This window comes from Echiichthys vipera (assembly GCF_963691815.1).
Source record: "Echiichthys vipera genome assembly, chromosome: 1".
Classification (NCBI taxonomy): Eukaryota; Metazoa; Chordata; class Actinopteri; order Perciformes; family Trachinidae; genus Echiichthys; species Echiichthys vipera.
This window is the reverse complement of record NC_139826.1, coordinates 38,250,506-38,264,955: the sequence shown is the minus strand read 5'-3', so window position 1 is coordinate 38,264,955 and position 14,450 is coordinate 38,250,506. Positions and strand designations below refer to the sequence as shown.

At 37.9% G+C, this 14,450-nt stretch overlaps 1 protein-coding gene across 9 annotated transcripts in view; it reads left to right on the top strand.

Moving 5' to 3' along the window:
• Positions 1 to 9,663: 9,663 nt before the first annotated feature.
• The window catches only part of ppip5k1a (diphosphoinositol pentakisphosphate kinase 1a), a 57,680-nt gene continuing 52,893 nt past the window's right edge, over positions 9,664 to 14,450 (top strand). For all 9 annotated transcript variants that reach the window (XR_014593263.1, XR_014593264.1, XR_014593265.1 and 6 more), the window contains exon 1: positions 9,664 to 9,734. The gene's annotated coding sequence lies outside the window, so the exon portion shown is untranslated. The remainder of the gene's footprint in view (positions 9,735 to 14,450) is intronic.

Sequence of the window (14,450 nt, the reverse complement as noted above, 5' to 3'; positions counted from 1 at the left end):
TGAAGTATTTCAAGACTAAAGGTCGTAGTATTTTGAGACTTAAAGTCGTAGTATTTTGAGACTAAAAGTCGTAGTATTTTGAGACTTAAAGTCGTAGTATTTAGAGACTAAAAGTCGTAGTATTTCAAGACTAAAGTCGTAGTATTTCAAGACTAAAGTCGTAGTATTTAGAGACCAAAAGTCGTAGTATTTAGAGACTAAAAGTCGTAGTATTTCAAGACTAAAGTCGTAGTATTTCAAGACTAAAGTCGTAGTATTTTGAGACTTAAAGTCGTAGTATTTTGAGACTTAAAGTCGTAGTATTTAGAGACCAAAAGTCGTAGTATTTAGAGAATAAAAGTCGTAGTATTTAGAGAGTTAAAGTCGTAGTATTTTGAGAGTTAAAGTCGTAGTATTTTGAGACTTAAAGTCGTAGTATTTTGAGACTTAAAGTCGTAGTATTTTGAGACTTAAAGTCGTAGTATTTTGAGAGTTAAAGTCGTAGTATTTTGAGACTAAAGTTGTAGTATTTCAAGACTAAAGTCGTAGTATTTCAAGACTAAAGTCGTAGTATTTTGAGACTTAAAGTCGTAGTATTTAGAGACCAAAAGTCGTAGTATTTAGAGACTAAAAGTCGTAGTATTTAGAGACTTAAAGCCGTAGTATTTAGAGACTAAAAGTCGTAGTATTTCAAGACTAAAGTCGTAGTATTTAGAGACTTAAAGTCGTAGTATTTAGAGACTTAAAGTCGTAGTATTTCAAGACTAAAGTCGTAGTATTTCAAGACTAAAGTCGTAGTATTTCAAGACTAAAGTCGTAGTATTTCAAGACTAAAGTCGTAGTATTTTGAGACTTAAAGTCGTAGTATTTAGAGACTAAAGTCGTAGTATTTAGAGACTAAAAGTCGTAGTATTTCAAGACTAAAGTCGTAGTATTTAGAGACTAAAGTCGTAGTATTTAGAGACTAAAAGTCGTAGTATTTCAAGACTAAAGTCGTAGTATTTAGAGACTTAAAGTCGTAGTATTTAGAGACTAAAGTCGTAGTATTTAGAGACTAAAAGTCGTAGTATTTCAAGACTAAAGTCGTAGTATTTTGAGACTTAAAGTCGTAGTATTTAGAGACTAAAGTCGTAGTATTTAGAGACTAAAAGTCGTAGTATTTAGAGACTTAAAGTCGTAGTATTTTGACACTAAAAGTCGTAGTATTTAGAGACTAACAGTCGTAGTATTTTGAGACTAACAGTCGTAGTATTTAGAGACTAACAGTCGTAGTATTTAGAGACTTAAAGTCGTAGTATTTTGACACTAAAAGTCGTAGTATTTAGAGACTAACAGTCGTAGTATTTTGAGACTAACAGTCGTAGTATTTAGAGACTAAAAGTCGTAGTATTTAGAGACTTAAAGTCGTAGTATTTAGAGACTTAAAGTCGTAGTATTTTGAGACTAACAGTCGTAGTATTTAGAGACTTAAAGTCGTAGTATTTTGAGACTAACAGTCGTAGTATTTAGAGACTTAAAGCCGTAGTATTTAGAGACTTAAAGTCGTAGTATTTTGAGACTTAAAGTCGTAGTATTTTGAGACTTAAAGCCGTAGTATTTTGAGACTTAAAGTCGTAGTATTTTGAGACTTAAAGCCGTAGTATTTAGAGACTTAAAGTCGTAGTATTTTGAGACTTAAAGTCGTAGTATTTTGAGACTTAAAGTCGTAGTATTTTGAGACTAAAAGTCGTAGTATTCAAGGATTAAAAGTCGTAGTATTTTGAGACTTAAAGTCGTAGTATTTCAAGACTAAAAGTCGTAGTATTTTGAGACTAAAAGTCGTAATATTTTGAGACTAAAAGTCGTAGTATTTTAAGACTAAAAGCCGTAGTATTTGAGACTAAAAGTCGTAGTATTTTGAGACTTAAAGTCGTATTGTTTTGAGATTAAAAATCGTAGTATTTTGAGACTTAAAGTCGTAGTATTTGAGACTAAAAGTCGTAGTATTTGAGACTAAAAGTCGTAGTATTTAGAGACTAAAAGTCGTAGTATTTTGAGACTTAAAGTCGTAGTATTTAGAGACCAAAAGTCGTAGTATTTCAAGACTAAAGTTGTAGTATTTTGAGACTTAAAGCCGTAGTATTTAGAGACTAAAAGTCGTAGTCTTTCTAGGCATATTTTAAGAGATATTTTGAGACGTGACTGTGTTGACGTTGAATCTCTGTGATAAACTGAAGGATGAATTATCTTAATCTAAATAAAGACTTTAAAAAGCCTCTTGGCTCAGCTGGAAAATGCCATGCTACAAACACACTTATAGAATATGATGCTTTGATGAAGAATAAACTACCTAATGAGATATAAAGGAGATGAAATGAGCTCAACCTTAAACATCTACAGCAGGAAACCACCAGATATATTTTCTGCTTTACACAGACTTAAAGTTTATTTTACTGGTAATACTTTTACTTAAGCAAATGATCTGAATACTTCCTCCACCATTGTCTTCACCCTGCTAAAATGGACTGTCCAACGCACAGTACAGCGGTTGTTAGGGGCTATTTTCAGCTGCTAGTTTGATGCCGTAGTTAGCATCAGAGCGGTGTACGTGGGACTGACTCAAAACAAACCACTGTGCCCACGTTCAGTGTGATAAACAAACAGCCAGTGCAACAGTAGGGCTCATTCATGTGTTATTAATTTATGCTTTGGATATACAGCGAATACTTCTTTATAGTAGAATCACTTTATTGTTGGTTTTGGTCCTTCAGGGGATGAGAACTGCCCCCGTGTCTAGAAGTCAATGAGTTTTTGGTCACTTAAAAATATGGACTTGGTAAATGGACTTATACTTATACTTATTATAGCACCTTTCTAGTCTTCTGACCACTCAAGGCGCTTTCACAGTGTTTGTCACATTCACCCGTTCACACAGACATTCACACTGATGGCAGTGGACATCTACATACCATCTAATCTAACCATTCACACCACATTTATACAACCATGCGCAGCACGGGGAGCAATTCAGGGTTCAGTGTCTTGCCCAAGGACACTTCAACATGTGGACCGAGACCCAATCTGCCAGTGAGCCACAGTCGCCCCCCTAATATATGTGGTAAACACAGGCTTAAGAGATTTTAACATTTTTAAAAATGTTGAATTCATCAGTAAATGCCCCGCTTGTGAATATTGAAGCTTCTATGTGTCTTTAAAGAGGTGGTTTGCTTACGTGTATCTAATGAAACTACAGAAGTGATCACGCCGCAGAAGAGGAATTTATATTTGTCTATTTCCTCCAAACGGTTGGAAGCTAGTGGGCGGTGTAGTACGTTTATAGCCTCACGTTAGCATTTTGTTTATTAGTGAAGATTATCTTGCTGAACAAAAAGCGTGAATATGATTAACTTTTGTTCGCCATAGAGTTTATTTTCAGCAAAAAAAACCAAAACCCTTTGGACAAATCTATGGAAGTAAATCTGTGTCGTCAGATTTTGAAATTAAGAAGTGTTAAATTTCTAGCACTGGATATTTATGCATTGAAAATGTGCATACGGATGTTTTGTCTGAATTTAACTCTTGATTTTTCAATGTTCATAAATTCAAGGTTAAAAAAATTCACCTGGTGGCGGCCGGTGGCTCAGTGGTCAGAACAGTCGCCCCATCTAAAGAGGCTGAGGGTCCTCGAGGCAACAGCGGTGGGTTCGACTCCGACCTGCGGCCCTGTTCTGCGTGTCTCTCCCTCTCTCTCTCTCTTTCTCACCCCATTTCCTGTCTGTCCTATCTAATAAAAGGCTTGAAAAACTGCCAAAAGTTAGTCTTCACCTGACAAACCCCGTTGGCTTTTTGTCGCGGGGACCAGGACGGTGCTAACTTCAGGGTCGGCCAACAAAGACACATCAACCACGCAGCACAAAAACATAGAACATCAATTCAATTCAATTCAATTCGATTTTATTTATAGTGTCAAATCATAACTAAAGTTATCTCAGGACACTTTACAGAGTAGGTAAAGACCACACTCTATGACTTATTTATGATTTACAGAGACCCAACAATTCCCCCGTAGAGTACGGTGGCGTTGAAAACCTTCACTATAACAGACAGGAACGTCAGACAGACCCAGCTCTGTGGAGGACGCACATCTGTCTGCACCGGAGAGAGGAAGAGAAGGAGAGAGAGAGAGAGAGAGAAAAGACACAGACACACTTCCAGAGATGCAAGCAACCAAAGCGTAACAGTAACTATAATAATATAGAATAGAACAGAATGACTTTAATGATCCCAGACTGGGAAATTATTTTGTAACAGCAGCAGTGGGTCAGCAAATAAACACTTTGTTCATAACATAAATAGAATCAAATATATACATAGTGTATATATACGGTGCACAGTGTGCTATAAACAATAATAATATATACAACAAAATATGCAAAATATATTAATTACGGAGAAGAGTCGCCAAAAGTTGAGCAAAAACCAAAACACAAACACAACAAAGACTTTGTAGAAACTTAAAAACCCACGGGAGCTGCTGTTACAGGCTGCCACCTAGTACGGCGCCATAGCAACCATGTGAATATGACTCAAATGTTATGGCAGTTAAAACAGCAGAATAGTGGAAACAAGCACAGCTAAGGTGACAGAATATGAAAATGATCATAATTATGGTGGCAAACATGATCAATGATGAGTTGGGGCAATAGCAGCTACGATACAGCGAGACACACCACTGAGGATGTTTTTATGGCGCGGCAGTAGCTCAGTCCATAGGTGACTTGGCTGGGAACCGTAGGGTTGCTGGTTCAAGTCCCTGTATGAAGCGTGGACTGGTGGCTGGAGAGGTGCCAGTTCATCTCCTGGGCACTGCAGAGGTGCTGTTGAGCAAGGCACCGAACCCCTAACTGCTCGGGGCGCTGGTCACTGGCAGCCCCCTCGCTCTAACATCTCTCCTTAATTGCATGTATATAGGTCCTGTGTGTGTGTGTGTGTGTGTGTGTGTGTGTGTGTGTGTGTGTGTGTGTGTGTGTGTGTGTGTGTGATAATAACAGTGAAAAAATTGAATTTCCCTGTGTGGGATAAAAATAAAGTAATTCTTCTTCTATGGCTAAAAAGTTTATAATTTATAGGACTAGTGACAGAATAAATGAATAATAGTGATAGAAGTAGCAGGAAGTGTCATGCAGGACCATCAGACTTAAGGTTGTATCTGATCTTAGACTTGACTCTGATATCAAACCTGCCCCTGGACCCGTGTAAACAAGTGCACATGTTAGAAAAGAGAATGATACGAAGCTCTTCTCTTGACCTTGTGTGGACGACGTGCTGCACTGTGACCTCTGAGCTGACGGTTGCTTCATCCACATTCGTCCGTTGGGCAGTTTTAACAGCCAGCCAGGAACCCAGCAGGTCCTGCAGGGGCCCAGAGTTACAGAGACTGGACCTGCATTCATAATGAGCCTCCTTGTCCTAGTCTGACCTGCTGCTGTAAGTCGCAGAAGGTGTAACACCCCTGACTTTGCCAAATGGAAGCCATATGAGGGCGGAGGGCAGCGTGGGGCCTCCTCACAGAGGCTCTTTGTGCCGTGGCTGTGGGCAGGGGAGGAGAAGACGGGCTCAGTTAAGATAAATCTGACAATCTGCGCTCTGTTTGGAGTGAGCGCAAGCTGGGGTGATGAAACACCACGTTAGAGTTTTAGTGTAAACTGTAGCTTGTTTTAAAGAAAAGCTCATGCCAACAGGGAACATGTTGGACATATGGAGCGATCCCAGAGTGTTGAGTGGAGAGGAACGAGAGTCAGGTTAATGTTCAGCATTAACATCAGACATTATAACGACATATGTACGACAGAGAGTGAGGGAAAGCACAACAGGTCCCCTTTAAAGAAAGAGGGATTTATGTTGTAAAATAATTACCTCAGTCCGTAGGTGACTTGGCTGGAGGGTCGCCAGTTCGAGTCCCTGTGTCGACCATGAATGGAGCGTGGTTTGGTGGCTGGAGAGGTGCCAGTTCATCTCCTGGGCACCACTGTTGAGCAAGGCACCGAACCCCCAACTGCCCGAGGCATGTATTTAGGCATGTATTTAGGTCCTGTTTGTGCATGTGTGTGTATTTCGGGCCTGTGTGTGTGTGTGTGTGTGTGTGTGTGTGTGTGTGTGTGTGTGTGTGTGTGTGTGTGTGTGTGTGTGTGTGTGTGTGTGTGTGTGTGTGTGTGTGTGTGTGTGTGTGTGTGTGTGTGTGTGTGTGTGTGTGCGCGTGTGTGCGTGTGTGTGTGTGTGTGTGTGTGTAACATGTATAATAATAACAGAGTGAAAAAATTGAACTTTAAAAGAAATTCTTCTTCTTCTTCTTCTGAACAATATTTGCTCAAGTGGCTGCACACGCTCTCCTCGTCTTCTTTGCATGTCAGTTTGAATATAGAAGAGTCTTGTTTTAGCACACTGCTGTTTATGAAATGCTCTTTTCATAAGCAGCATAGCGGCTCACTGTGACCCCGCAGAGTTCACAGCAGCAGCAGCAGCAGCAGCAGCAGCAGCATCTGGCCTGCACACAGGCATGTAACGGTCAGGGTGGCGGCGCGGTGCTCAAACAGACGCAGAGACACGCTGACGTCAGTGTCGGCTCTGACATCAGCAGCTGGGGGTTTGCTCTGAGGACAGGGTCACCTTTAAAAAATGCTGAGCACTCACCACAGAACTTCCTGTTATAGGATTTATCTTTCTTATTCACTGAACCGTAACTGAACAGCAGGAGTGGTGAGAGTTTCTGCTAAACACGCAAACATGAAGAGGATGAAATAATCAATTATGGCTTCTTTTACCCTCTATTTTCCTCCTCTTCCTCTTCTCCTTTATATTGTTTTTATTATTAATATTGTTGCAAATACTCTTGTTTTGCAAATACATCTATTTTGTGTTCTTGTTTCGTACATTTTTGCTTTGTCACTAATGAATTGATTGATTGTATATTGTATTTATTGTATTTATGGTACGCAGCCTTGTCTGTGTATGTATTTACTCATGTGTTCATAGTGTCTATACTGTTTATTTCTACCTGTTTGAGAGAGCGAACCCCTACCGAAGTCAAAGTCCATGTGTGTGTGTCGTACTCGGCCGTTAAAGCTGATTCGGATAAATGGAGAAAAAAGTAATAATTGCTGCTCTTGTGTTTTTTATTTATTGTGCTTTTACTGTATTTGATTATACAGCACTTGACTCAAACACTGTTGCTTTTAAATGTGCTTTATAAATACATTTGATTGGATTTGATATTCTTAAATGATAAAACAATTAAAACGTATATGATAATAATAATAATAGCGTGGGAAACACTAAACACGTATGTAGGCATACATTTGAAGCATGACACGGGATGCAAACAAGTTAATATAAGTTTTTTCCATAGTGGTAAAGTGCCTTAGTATTAAAACCAAACATATCTCATTACAGCAAAAAGTGCTGTGTTCAAAATCTTAAATTAGATTTATTATCGCAAAAATATTAAGTACTAACTATGCATTCAATTGGTCCCCGTCTGTGTTGTTATGATGATGTATTTGTGTGAAAGCATCTTAAAGTTAAATATGTTGAATTCGCAACAACAAAAAATATATCCAGCAGTCGGGTTGATGCCAGGAATCCTGGTTCCTACCCTCACCTGTGGTCATGAAAGCTGGGTCAGGACCCAAAGAACCAGGTCCAGGGTCCAAGCGTGTGAAATGTGTTTCCTCAGGAGGGGGTCTGGAGTCTCCCTTAGAGAGAGGGGGAGAAGTTCAGCATCCGTGAGGAACTCGGGGTAGAGCCGCTGCTCCTTTGTGTTGAAAGGAGCCAGTTGAGGTGGTTCAGGATCATCTGGTAAGGATGAACCCTGGGCGCCTCCCTAGGGAGGTGTTCCAGGCACGTCCAGCTGGGAGGAGGCCTCGGGGAAGACCCAGGACCAGGTGGAGAGATTAGATCTCCACACTGGCCTGGGAACGCCTCAGGATCCCCCAGTTAGAGCTGGTTAATGTGGCCCGGGAAAGGGAAGTTTGGGGTCCCCTGCTAAAGCTGCTGCCCCCGAGACCCGACCCCGGATAAGAGGCTGAAGATGAGATGAATCAGTGTTTTCAGCCACATCATGTTTATAAAAACATGCAAACACTCTCCTCAAGTTGACTGATCTAAAATCTGATGGAGGTGGAGCGTGGATGGAGCTGAGGCGGGCTGAATGAAGCCTAAAGTCTATGCTCGCCAGCTGTGACGGCACGCACCTGTCACTCAAAAGTGGACAGCAACAGAGGATGAACATGAGTGAGGGTTGCCAGGTTTGTTGCCAGGTTTGTTGGCGAGTGTGTCAGCGATCAGCCTGCATCATGTCAGTGATGAGTCATTCAGGGTAACCACTAATTTCAGTCTTTAACTGGAAGTCTTTCTTTGAGTGGTGTGTAATCCATTAGCTCTCAACTCACAATGATTCCTTGTTTCCTTAGCAACAACCGACAACCCTGGCAACCAGCAACGCCCAATGCTATTGGCTGCTACCATGGAACGGGACAGAAAGTCATTGACAAACCTGTTTAAAATAATTTAAATATTAATTTAGACTAAATATATTTTTTTATTTAAGCAATACTTTCATTCTGTACCCCTCAAAACACTCCGTAGGTGTATTATTATTTTTTTTAAATATATATATTTTAATAAAGATTCTTCATATTTCCCTTTAATGTTAAATAAATAAATATAATAGAAAACTTTATTTCAGACTAAAACTCCATAATTAGCACAGGAAAAGTACAATATCAATTTTTTTTAAAGTCAGCTTTTATACAATATAATAATAATTATGATGATGATGTTTATTTGACACAGCACCTTTTACTAATAAAGTCACATGATAAAATTATTAAAATACGACCCAAAGAGCAAAATTAGCAAAAAACAAACAAAAAACGAAATAAAAAATTAAAAGACTTAAAAACACAAAATTAAGAATAATACAATAATATTTATAATATCAATAATAGTAATAATAATAATAAGAAGAAGAAGAATCTATACGCTGCTTTTTATGTTAATACAAATTCAAAAGACTGAAAAACACAAAACTAAGAGCAATACAATGATATTTATAACAATAACAAAATAACAATAATGATGATATTTATTTGATACGCCACATTTTATGGAAATTAAAATGTAAATACTTAACAACACAAAATTAAGAATAATACTATTATATTTATAATAATAATAATATTGTTTATTTTATATGCCACATTTTATAGAAATAAAAATGTAAATACATACAAACACAAAAATTAAGAATAATACAATTATATATATGATAATAATAATTATAATAATCTTTATTTGATATGCCACATTTTATAGAAATAAAAATTTAAAATACTTAAAAACACAAAATTACAAACTTGAGACAAAAGCCAGTTTAAACATGTGATACACTGTTGGGTAGTTTATTAAAAGTTTAATTTTCATATGAACTGTAGATGTCAAATTAATATAAGTGTAAAAGTTATTTATTAAATATTAAACTAATTATCGGTTTCAGCGCGAGAGGCCGCTCACGCGCTTCTTTTCTACGGGACTTTGTTTTTGCACTCACTGACGTAAGTGGTCGCTCATTGGCTGCTTGGGTTTTTGTTTAACGCCCATTTGATGACGTTCTCCTCTCCCATTGGTTGTCTTCAGACGTCGATCACTCGCGAGTCAACGCAAACTGTCAGAGTGACGGAAGGAGCCGATGGCAGCGACACAAACCCTGCAGCCACACTGTGAGTTAACTATTTAACGCGTTCACACTTATTTAATCGACACGCTACCACTCTTACGCTTTATTATGAATAATCAGACATTTTTAATTTAATTAAAATGCGGACAAAATGGCAACTGGACCACTTGTTTACATTGTCGAAGCAGCCTCGGTGCTAGCATGCTAACGTTAGCTAACGCCAGCTAAATGTGTTTTGCTCTTAACGACCATTTCTTTACGTTAATCTCGGTTTCAGTTGAACGTGTTGGGCAGTTGAGATTAGTTTTATATGCTAACATCACCCTGAATGTGTTAAATGTTTATGTTAATCATTCAAAAATGTCTCCATCTTCGCTTTCACGCATCCGTTTGCTAAGTTATATAATTGCTAAAAGCGTTAATCGACTTGTTGCTGATATGTGGCGATGCACAGTTTATAACCAGCGTTAAGTCGGTTTGATATTTAACATTCATTTGATATTCAGAATAAAAACTATTATGCATTTAAACTATTTCTTTGAATTATGTCCTAAAAACATTGTTTTGTAACGTAAAGACTAATATTCCTCCTGTATCACAAGGCTTGTTTTGGAATAATATATATTTTAGGATTTTGTTATTATTTGTTATGATTTTTTTAGCTCCACTCAAGTATATTATTCTTCCTTATCTCTTGATATGGAGATGTTAAACCACCTTTAAAACATAAAGACTAATATTCCCCATGTATCACAAGGCTCGTTTTTGATAAATATATTTTTTATGATCTTTTAATGATTTTTTGCCAAACTTAAATCTATTATTCTCCCTTATCTTTTGACCTGGAGATGTCAAACCACTTTTGCAACATAAAGACTAATATTCCTCATGTATCACAAGGCTTGTTTTTGAATAATACATATTTTATGATTTTTTAAATGGTTTTGTATGATTTGTTTTATGACTTTTTGCTAAACTTAAATCTATTATGCTTCCTTATCTTTTTTTTTTTAGTTTAGATAGTTTATTTCGAATATGTGAAAAAACTAAATTATCCTACATTAATGGGCAGTCATAAAGAAAAGAAAAATAAATGTACAATAACAAAGTAAAAAAGAAAAAGTATAAATTCTGTTTACATATCCGAAAAGGAGTGGGAAGAAGTATAAACTTATATAATTCAACCCCTTTTTAATTAATATTACTGAAATATTTTGCCTTCTATCTATAAAGTAATAATCACAATAATAATAACTTCCATTTTTTAAAGGATTCTTTTGCCGATTTTAGCCGCATTTGGCTGTTAGCGACTGTTCGGGACTCTCCGGGATTTCTCTGTTAATAGTTTATACACGGAAAAATCTGTCTCAATGGCTTATTTGATGAGTGTATTTGCTGAAAAAGACCATGGGAGGATTTTACGCCAGAATTACACTTGAAGTATTTTTCTTACTTTTGAACAAGGAACGAATATTTTATGATTTTAAGCTTTGTATTTTATGTCTGCGTTGCCGGTGGGCCAACACGATATTGTTCAATATTGTGCATCCATCAGCAGAACCCGTTGAATGGACACCAAATATGATTTAATGTAAGGTTTAACACTTTGTTTCATTCAGTTAGAGCAGAAACGATTACGCGATTAGCCTTGTCAATTAGTTGATGACAGAAAATGTTTTTAATTATTAATAAATTAAAAAACATTATTGCTCAGTTGCTTTTCACAACCATTTTGAGAAATTGTCTGACATGTTCTGGCCACTTAAATAGAGAGAGCAAAACATGTGACTTGCCAGATTCATTTTTTTAAACAAATCTCTGAAGATCATGAAAACAGCTGCACTGCTGTTTATTTTTTATACCAATACTTGAGTATGGAGCCGTCGACTGAACACTTGGGATTCCAATTCTGTAAAGAATCAAATAAAACACTTACTCACACTTACTGTAATACATCTTTTATTCTTTTATGTCACATTCCCATTATTAAGCTGACATAGAACTGCATAATATATTTATTCCTTAAAATATAAGGTGACTAGAAATGGCAACCAAGTGTTGAGTGCTGCTGATATTATTGCTACTTTTCATATCATTCTGGTATATCAACTACTATAATTACTATGAGTCATAGTCATATTTCTATTATTATTATTATTACTATTATTATTGCCACTATTATCATTCGTGTATATCCACTACCATAATTGTTATTGGCCATAGTTCTATTATTATTGGTGCTGCTCGTCTTATCATTCTGGTATTTCCACTGTCATAATACACACTGCTTTGTGTTTAATGTGATTGCAAAATTAATATTTTGTGGGGTTTTGGACCGTTGAACAAGCAAAACAAGACATTTAAAGTTGTCACCTAGGCTTAAAGAAATCGTGTATTAATGAATTGTGAAAACAGTCAGAAGCTTAATTTATTATAAATATCAACATTAGCTGCAAATGCGTCCCTTTATTTGAATATATGTTGAAGGAGATTTGTTGTTAATTTCAAGGCATTAGTGTCCAACCATGCACATACTGTTGAAACACTGTTTCACACTTAGCCTTCTGGAAACTTAGAGGAGCTCCTTTTATAGAAGACGCAGTGTAAAGGACGTCGGTATCAGCCTTTAAAAAGAATAAAGGAGGTCATGCGCTCCACCGTGGCTCGTCATTAGGTTAAATGCTGTAGCCGATCCTGGCGGCGCTCTCTGCGGGAGGTGTCTGAGCCTGCTCTGCTTGGAGTCCAGAGTCATCTGCTTCGAGGTGGGGCAGAGGTGGGAGTGTCTGAGACGAGAAAAGCAGAAATGGAGGAAAAAGGGCAAGTTTGTGAATATAAAGTGGTGCAATAGGGATCCAGAAACTCAGGCAATGGTTGTTGTTGTTATTATTATAAATGAGATGAAGTGAGAGGTCAAAGGGAAGAGAAGCTGGACTAGAGTTGAATTTAGAGATGCACTGATCCAGTTTTTCCCATCCCATACCGATACCTGGGCTGTGCGTAAATTTCCACTTGTGTACTTGAGTTTTACTATGTTGTCATATCAGCTGTTATTAAGAACGTTTTTTGGCTGCAGTGATAATTGATTAGCCTGTTGTCAGAAAAGGAAACGGCAATTTATTTGATAATCGATTTATTGTTATTAATAGGGCTGCCCCCGCCCAACTAATCCACACATATGCACCCCCCCCCCCCATCCCCTCCCAAGTATAGCCTCAGCAACTGAAAAACATAATTTAGTATGATTAATAACAATTATTTTACAAGTGCGCACAGCCGCTCGCTCTGCCGCCTGTTAATGACACCGGAAAATAATTTCTAATTCTAATTCTGAACGTTACTTACATGTTTAACGTGGAAGGTCATGTTCATCTAATGTAATGTAATGTAACAAAAACTGTATCAAAAGAACACCTTAAGCTCTGGTGGATTATTTGTGTTGTTTTCGGACATTTTATTGACTAAACAATTAATCGATTATCTAGGAAATATCAGGCAGATTAATTGATAGTGAAAACCTAATTCGCTTTAATGTCATAGATATTTAAACAATTACATTCTGCTCTCATGCGTTCGTCTTGAGGTTAGAAAAAACATTTCTAAGCAAACTTGATTGGGTCAAAAATGCAAAAATAAACTTTTCCAAGCCCATGTCCGAAGTTGTTCATCCTTAACAGCGGCCATTTTGTAGCATGAAATCATAGAAAGCAAACTGCACCCCATAAAAAGTAGTCCATAAAAACTGAAAAAGAGCATGACCTCAGTGTCCTCAGTGGCAGCTACGGCGGCGCTGGTAGCCTGAGTAAGCAGGTGTAATAGAAGAGATTAACTGTTACGCTCAAGCTCTGAAACACTAATCCACTTCGACGTGGGAAGAGTTTATTTTAAATCAAGCCACTGCCTGAATATGAGTGAGACTGAATTCATGTTTGTGGTCTCCAGGCAACAGTTAAACATTTATAATGTAGTAAAACGCTCAACAGCCACAGATCCCAGTTTTCTTAGTTCTGTTGACCTCAATGCACCGAGCTGACCAACATCAAGGCATGACTCTTTTAGTAATAACCGCTTAAATGAAAAAGACGGATGTCAGAAACAATTACTGTCTTCTAAATATCTTTTTCCCCTCCCTTTTAACCCATTAGGACATAAGTCCGCTTGGAAAACAGCCTCTGAAACCTCTGTATTCTTTCAAAACAACCTCTAAAACCTGAGGGTTTTCTGAAAAACGGCACAGAATATCAGCGTTGTAAACATTATGAGTCTGAGTCATGCTCCTATTATTGAAGTCTGTCTCTGTGTCGCTCCCCGCGCTCAGATCGTCCGTCATTGTCTGTCACTCTTCATCTTAATTTTCTGTCAATTCTTCCACGTGCAGACGCATAATAATTTATCTATTTATGTATTCTGCTTACTACTTTGTGTATCTCTGCGAATGCCGTTGCATTACAATGTTTACATGGTCCGTCCTTTTTTTTTTCTATGTCCCAACAGGCGCACATAAATGACTTCAGAGCCGCCGTAGGCCTCGTGCTCGTACACGTGCGCACGCTCGTGCTCGTATATGTGCCAACGCGCTCTACAAAAGCCCACCTCTCTCAGACGCGCTGTGGACGGCCAGCTGGCTGCAGTTATGCGCGGAGCGGGTGCACTCACACTGGTCAAACGCACTAGGCTTTACCTGAAAAACCTGTTTTGGCCCGGTGCGGAAGGACAGTGTGAGTGCGCCCTGACTCATTGATTCACAGACTAAATATTTCCA